The 5836-nt window shown below is 46.1% G+C and overlaps 1 long non-coding RNA gene across 1 annotated transcript in view; it reads right to left on the reverse strand.

The window, feature by feature from the left end:
- LOC107731851 (uncharacterized) overlaps positions 1-5836 on the reverse strand; it is a 7046-nt gene that overhangs the window by 1089 nt on the left and 121 nt on the right. The window contains exon 2 of the long non-coding RNA XR_001638811.1: positions 1113-1115. This is a non-coding gene — a long non-coding RNA (uncharacterized LOC107731851). The remainder of the gene's footprint in view (positions 1-1112; positions 1116-5836) is intronic.

The raw sequence follows: 5836 nt of genomic DNA on the forward strand, positions 1-5836 counted from the left end.
AATTTTGGTCGGCCGGCCACTCCTGGGAAGGTTCTCCACTGTTCCATGTTTTTGCCATTTGTGAATAATTTCCCTTAATAATAAAAACCTTCATTTAAAAACTGCATGTTGTGTTTACTTGTGTTATCTTTGACTAATATTTAAATTTGTTTGATGATCTGAAACATTAAAGTGTGACAAACATGCAAAAAAAAAAGAAATCAGGAAGGGGGCCAACACTTTTTCACACCACTGTACATGCGTGCGGCTACCGAACTGTATTAAAGCTTAAACAGAATAAAACCGTATATTAAAAGCTAACAGAAGCAGTAGCATTTACAAATAACAGCCTGAGCTGAGGAGCGGGATGTTTAGACATGCTAGAGGCGGTTTAGCCAATCACAACACACTGGGCCAGCTAACCAATCAGAGCCCATCGTGTATTTCTGAGGCAGGGGCTTCATAAAAACAGGAAATGATCAGCGCGTTCAGAGGAGAAGGGACAGAGGTGTGGATTAAAGGTAAATTGTGTTAATGCTTCGTTTATTAAAAGACGCATTATTTTTCACATAATCAAGCCTAGAAAAAAAACAGTCAACCACCCCTTTAAGAAGCTGTGTGGGGCAGCAAGAAACAAACTAAACAATGAGAGCAAGCTGTTCAGGAAAGGGGAGGAGAAGACAGCAATTTGTGATCTAGTGGATTTGGTGATTGAATATTTTATCATCAAGGACCACCACATGTCTGTAAGGGTATAAGATGCAAAAAGTGTTTGTATCAGTTTCTTAAATCAGAAAAAAGAGTGGGGAGTCTCCAGGACCAGGATTATGGAGTATTTTTATTTTTGGGAAACCTTTTCAAGTACATGATCTAACTAAATTTAAACTATAAACTATATAAATACTAGCAGCAAACACACTGTGAGATGATCACGGTGAACAATGCTGCACACAAGCATTGAGATCAAGTGTCAAGTTGAGGGATCAAGTGTTAAATGAAACTGACTGTGACGAGAGGGGCGGGGCCGAGAGCCGTGGGAACAGAGCGAGGCCGGTGGAGTTAATGGTAATGCGCGACACCTGCACCACTCACCGGTCTCGAGTCCTACGGAGGAGCTCCGGAAGGATAAGGACCTACTAACTTTGTTACACTGACAACTTGTCTGTTTGGAAGAGTGATGTTTTATGCAGTGTTATGCAGTAGCCATGACAGTTTTCATTGTATGAAGGGGATTTCTTGGATTTTCCAGAAGTCCCCAGGTACCCTAGTGACCACTTCAGACATTCATTAGAGGACAGTATTGCATCAAATGTGAGCTAGAAGACGTGAACCAGTTGGCCTACATCTTGGACATGGTAAATGTCCATGACTTTGTAAAAAACAATAGGCCTATATGGCAGTAATGTTGAACACAAAAGGCGGAACTCAGAAGTGTAGTGCCCAGACAGTATATGGCTTGCACATAACAGACACAAGATAGTCAAGTGAGAAATCCAACTGGCACCCTCTGCATTAATTATTTGCTGATGTATTTCAGCAGGTCACACATACTAAGGCTGCGTTTACACTGCATGTCTTAATGCACAGATCTGATCTTTTGACCATATCCAATTTTTTGGCCCGTCTGTTTACATTCATTTTAGACACGACTTGTATCCGATAACTGTTTACATAATTCCCACCCAAAATGATTGCGAGTGATTGCTTTATAGGCACATGGTAAACCCTCAGGTTTTGAATGGCCATGTTATTAAATTATTTATATAATTCACGTCGAGTGGCCATTGAGCTATTACTTGCCAGCATGGACAACGGCTGTTATGGATGTTTTGCAGCTCAAAATCTGACTGAATGGATAAATAACAGAAAATGACGATAATTTTAATTTGGTATGCTTTTTTATACAGTTCATTAGAGGTAGAATTCTTCAGTGAAATAAAGTAGCGCCAAGACGATATTTATTTAAATGAATTCGAATGAATTAACGAGAGACAGAGAGAGAGAGAAAGAGCGAGTGTGAAGCTTGCAAACAAGAGAAAGTTATCACCTTATTGCTAAAAAAAAAATGTAGCTTTTAGTAGCGAAGCTGTTGTATTAATAAAATTCACGGGACAGTGGTTGAAAACCAGCTCCTCAATATGCAATTTTTAAAAAAGTTTCCATCTCTATAAAATGCGAGCACATACAGCTCACTGGCATTAAAATGCTTTATTTATGGGCAAACGTGTCGCCCTCGCATTGGGAGTTCTGCGGGGAATCGGATATGTGTGTTTAGACGCAGGTCGGATGTCCAGGTATCTGATATGTATCCGATTAAAATCCACATTTTGAAGTGGCTCAGATCGGATGCGAAAAAATCGGATCTCTCGTGGATTTTTGTGTTTACAAATCAAATTCCGATCTGCATCAAATTCGGATCTGTGTCAGATGTGGGCAAAAAATCTGATTTTTTTCTGCCAGTGTAAACGCAGCCTAATTCAGATTTTCTCTCAGACCTATTGATTACTGTTGATAAAGCGCTAATTGTTGGAGATTTTAACATTCACGTTGATAATACAAATGATGCATTAGGACTTGCGTTTACTGACCTAATAAACTCTTTTGCCTCTGCAAGCTGTGCAGCATTTTCCCCCGAACATCACAAGCCCCTGTGGCCTACAGCTACAGCATCTGAAACAAGCGCAAAGCTGCTTTTGCTTGCAACACATGCCCTCACTTCTCAGTCTTTCCTCCTGTTACTTCTAATCCTTTTCCTTTTCAGTGGCCTCCAGCTTTTATAGCACACACTAGCATGAGGCTGCCTCTGCAAGCTGTGCAGGCTGCACAGGCTCTCCTGCATTTTGCCACGAATATCTCAAGCCCCGTGGCCTACAGCTACAGCAGCTGAAACAAGCACAAAGCTGCTTACGCTTGCAACATATGCCCTCACATCTCAGTCTTTCCTCCTGTTACTTGTAATCCTTTTTCCTTTTCAGTGGCCTTCAGCTCCTATAGCACACACTAGCGTGAGGCTGCCTCTGCTAGCGGTGCAGGCTGTACAGGCTCTACAGGATGTCACAAACCCCACTCCCTTCCCGTGGCCTACTGCAGCTGAGGGAAGGGTGAGGCTGCCTCCGCTTGCAACTCAGGCCCACACATCTCAGGCTTTTCCTCCCATTTCTAATGAACCCCTTTTTTCTTTTTAGTGGCCTCCAGCTCCCATAGCAGACACACCCGGAAGCTGATTTAAACGTCAGGCTGCCTCGGCTGACAATTGCAGCCCATGCACCTCTTCCTCATAGCTCCCTACTTCATTCAAAATTACGTTGTCTTCCAGATCAAGTTCCGGCTCCCCTCGAGCTTCAAGACGCAGCAGGCCGTCAGCAAGCCTGGGCTCGGCTGCTCCTCACACTGCGCTAGCCATTCAAGCTCAGCCACCTTACTCTTACCCTTCTGCTACTCCTTTTTCCTATCAATGGCCAGCAGCCCCTGCTGCAGACGTCCAAGCAGAGCAGCATCAGCCAGCAACGCAAGCTTACTGGCCTCCTCCCTCATGTCCTTCTACCTCTTCCTACGTGCTTCCCTAAGCACCAGAGGCTAATCCGTGCATGAGGCTGCCTCCGCAAATGGTTACGGCCCCTCCTTATTTTTTCCTTCTAACCCTTCTCTCTAATCTAAACCTCAGTACACTTCATTCACAGCAGTCCCACTACTTACCCCACTGAATGTTGCAGCTCAGGAACCACCCCCCGTGCCTAATACCATCAAGTCTCAGATTCTCGCAGAAATTCAGAGCGCTGGCTCCGGAGGTGGACCCATCGCCAACCCCAGTATCTCACTGTTCGCAACTCGCATTCCCATAACGAATCCCTTAAAACCTCCTCAACGCGTCACTCGGTTCGATCCTCCAATCAGTTTCTCCCAGAACCATCCAATCTTCTCTAACTGCTTGGAGATGATTTAAAGCTTTCCACCCCTCGTACAACCTGCCATTTCCCGATTTCTCCCTCCTCTCAATCACATCTTTCGTTTCCTACCTTAACACCAGTAAGAACCTCCAAGCCCGGTCAATCAAAGGTTATCTAAGCGGCATCCAATTTTTTTTTCCACAAATAATTAATGTACGGTGCCCCCTCTCCTGAAATAAACAATTCTCAAACATCTCTTTTGATCAAAGGAATTCAGTGCTCTCATTCTCCAAGCCCGGACGCTAGACAGCCGATAACTTTCGACATCCTTTCTAAATCCACATTCTCCACACAGGGTACCACTCACTCCATACCGCTCGTAGACTGGACGCTATGTTCATACTGGCTTTTCGCGGTTTCCTGAGATGCTTGGCATTCACAATAACTTCTATTCAACCCCAAACTCCATCCAACTGTCTCCAATCTTTCCGTGCTTGACAGTGAAACTCCTATTTCATCAAAGTAAATCCGATCACGAAAAAGAGGTCACCACATCAGAATTTTTTAACCTCCCGTCACCAATCCAACCATATCAGGCCTTTTTCTTGCCTACAATTCAGAAGCTCTCAGACTACATCCCCTCTTGACTCTCTTTTGTCGATGACTGACCGTAACCACCCCGTCACACATTTTTGGTTTCAAAAACATCTATACAAACGATGTTCAATAAACATCGTCCAACCAGTCATACCCGTAGAAAGATTTTCCAGCCACTCCTTCCGAATCGGGGCAGTAACTACAGCAGCTCAAAAAGGTCTCTCATAGTAGCAGATCCAAGCTCTCGGCCGATGGCCATCGGACGCTTTCAAGAGCTATATCAGGACCAATAATTTTCACACAAAGAAAGCCCATCTAATTTTGATCAGTTAAAAGAAATTTGAGGCTGCCATGCTTAATTTGATTCTGTCACAGCAGTGCCCCGCTCATTTGATACTGCCGCTGCATTGCCCTGCTTAATTTGATACGGCCGCCGCAGTGCCCAGCTCATTTGATACTTCCGCCGTAGTGCCCGGCTCATTTGATACTGTTGCCGCAGTGCGCTGCTCATTTGGTACTGCCGCTGCAGTGCCCCGCTTAATTTGATACCCGCCGCAGCGCCCCGCTTAATTTGATACTGCTGCCGCAGTGCCTACATTCGTTGTTTCGAGACTAATGGCTTATTCCGCATTGGACCAGGCTCTCCCTTCCGGTGCAGCAGAGCCGCGGCTCTCTTCGGTCGCAGCAGGAGCCCTCCATCTGTTGTTTAGAGATTCAAGGCTTATTCAGCATCGGACAGGGCTCCCCCTTCCTCGATACCGCCGCCGCAGTGCCCCGCTTAATCCGATACCACCGCCGCAGTGCCCCACTTAATTCGATACCACCGCCGCAATGCCCAGCTCAGTTGATACCGCCGCCGCAGTGCCCTGCTCACTTGATACTGCCGCCGCAGTGCCCTGCTCATTATCGTGCTCCTCATTCCGCGAAAGGTAGGGCTTGCCATCTGACCCGTAGAGTCGCAGCTTACGTTCAAGCACCGCACGACCCCTCCCAGTCGCCCTGCCGCCTCCTCGCACACCCTACTTTTCTTCATGGCACGCATATTTTTGGGGGCTACTTAGTTTTGAGATTCAAGGCTTATTCAGCATCGGACAGGGCTCCCCCTTCCGGTGCAGCAGAGCCCTCCATCCATCGTTTCGAGCCTCATTTGCGTTTTCCGCATCAGACAGGGCTCCGTTCCGGTGCAGCAGAGCCGCAGCTCCCTTCGGTCGTAGTGAGAGCCGGTTTTCTCTCCGACTGCTGTCTCATGCCATTAGCTTCTTTTGGGGAGTTCTCTGGGTTCGGGCTTTAATCCGACCTCGGAGCCCTCCCTCTGGACAGCACGCCAAATATGCTACTAATTGCTTAATCACATTATATGTTAGTGTGAACTC

Source organism: Sinocyclocheilus rhinocerous, unplaced genomic scaffold (assembly GCF_001515625.1).
Source record: "Sinocyclocheilus rhinocerous isolate Xijiao unplaced genomic scaffold, SAMN03320098_v1.1 scaffold1030, whole genome shotgun sequence".
NCBI lineage: Eukaryota > Metazoa > Chordata > Actinopteri > Cypriniformes > Cyprinidae > Sinocyclocheilus > Sinocyclocheilus rhinocerous.